The sequence below is a fragment of the Pteropus vampyrus genome, unplaced genomic scaffold (genome assembly GCF_000151845.1).
Source record: "Pteropus vampyrus isolate Shadow unplaced genomic scaffold, Pvam_2.0 Scaffold109, whole genome shotgun sequence".
Classification (NCBI taxonomy): domain Eukaryota; kingdom Metazoa; phylum Chordata; class Mammalia; order Chiroptera; family Pteropodidae; genus Pteropus; species Pteropus vampyrus.
The window spans coordinates 5,784,440-5,786,753 of record NW_011888890.1 but is presented as its reverse complement, the minus strand read 5'-3'; positions in this window follow the sequence as shown (position 1 = coordinate 5,786,753).

The window sequence follows — 2,314 nt, the reverse complement described above, 5'->3', positions numbered from 1 at the left end:
TCCTAGTATTGTTATAGCTTCATGGAAGTATGCAACTTGTCAATGCCTGTTTGTTTCTCATACTCAGTGGGTCCTCACTTTATCTTTCTGCCCTTGCAAGCTCTTCATGCCATGCTAGCTCAGATCACACCCCTCCATGATCTCTTCCCTAGCTCTTTTAACTCTTATTTCTCTCTAGCTCATAACAGCTCCTTAAATCTCCAGTCTGATTAATCCATCCCCCGCCATCCCTCCATCATTCAGTTATTCACCCAATAACAGGTCTTGGAATACAAGGGTAAGTAAGTAATGATTGCGAGCTTAAGAGAACTTAAGTTTTGTTACAGTACCATTAAAAAGCAATGTAGTAATACCATATGATAAGTATTATAATTATTTTACAACTCAGAGTCTTCTCTCTCCTAAAATAGATTTTAAAGTTATTTTTGTTTTTGGGTATTTTTTTGTTGTTTGTTTTAAGGAAATGTAAGCCAAGTTCTTTTTATTCAAGATACTTTGAGGATACTAGATACTTTGAGGATACTAGAGACTTTGAGGATTTCAGTGTATCTTGCATCACATTTGAAGTTTGTTATCATTTTCCTACATATATTTTTTTATGATTTAAAAAATTATGAAAATATATATAACCTAATATTTACCACTTTAAACACTTTTAAGAATGCAATTCAGTGTCATTAAATACATTCATTATGTAGTAGCCATCATTACTATTTATAACCAAAACCTTTTCATCATTCCAACATAAACTCTGTATCTGTTAAACACTAACTCCCTAATCCTCAATCCCCCCACCCCCACCCTCATCCCCTGGTAACCTTTATTCTACTTTCTGTTTCTATGAATTTGCCTATTCTAGGTATCTCATATAAATTCAGTCTTAAAATATTTGTCCTGTGTCTGGCTTACTTCACTTAGCATGATATTTGCAAGGTCCATCTACATTGTAGCATGTATCATAACTTCTTTCATTCTTGTGGCTGACTAATATTCCATTGTATGAATATACCACATTTTAAAAATTCATTCACCTGTTAAATGGACATTTGGGTCATTTCCACTGTTGGCTATTGTGAACAATGCTGCTATAAATGCTGTTGTAGAAACATCTCTTCAAGTCCCTGCTTTCATTTCTTTTGGATACATACTTGGGAGGGGAATTGCTGGCTCGTATGGTAATTTTATAACTTTTTGAGGAACCACCAAACTGTTTTTTATAGTGGGTTGCCAACATATTATTATTTATTCAAAAAATTTTAGCCATTCTAGTAGGTATAAAGTGTTACCTCGTCGCACTTTTTATTTTCATTTCCCTAATGATTAATGATGTAGGACATCTCTTTGTGTGCTTACTGGCCATTTGTATATTTTCTTCGAAAAATGTCCGTTCAAGTGTGCCGTTTTTTGAATTAGGATGTTTATTTTGTTGTTGAGTTGCAGGATTTTTTAATATTCTATGGATATTAATTTGTTGCCAGATATATATGATTTGCTAACATTTTCTCTTTTTATAGGTCATCTTTTAGCTTTCTTGACTGTGTACCTTGATGTACAAAAGTTCTTGATTTTGGTGAAATCCAATTTATCTAGTTTTTCTTTTATTGCTTGGACATTTGGTTCATATCCTATATATTCTTTTTTAAGTTTTTTTTATTTTGAAATAATTTTAAGGTTATATAAAAGTGGAAAGTATTAATGTGGAGAGCTCCCATTATATTCTTTATCAGATGGACCAGTTTTTAGCATTTTGTTCTACTTAATATATCTATGTAGCTATCTACGCATAGATATGTATTCACATATACACATATATAAATATATATTTTCTGTACAATTTGAAAGTAGGTTATGTGCATAATGCCCCCTCGCCCCTTAAAACTTTAGTGTGTATTTCAAAAGAACAAAATTCAGGAAAATTGACAATGCTTTTATCTAATCTAGAGAACATATGTCAATTTTGTTAATTGCTGTCATTCTGTATTTCATAGTCCCCCCCCCCCAAACTGGAATCTCATATGTGGTTATTTTTAATTTTATTTTTTAATTTAATTTAATTTTGTTTTTTGTCATTCATTTTCGCCCCCTCCTCTCTGGTAACCACTGGTCCATTGTCCATGTCCATGAGTCTCTGTTTGTTTGTCCTGTTCATTTGTTGCTTTTAGGTTTATATTCCACAAATAAGTGACATCACATGATTTTCAACTTTTTCTGTCTGGCTTATTTTGCTTAGTGTGATTATCTTGAGGTCCATCCACGTTGTTGCAAATGGCAGGATTTCATCTCTTCTTATAGCTGAGTAATATTCTATTGTATA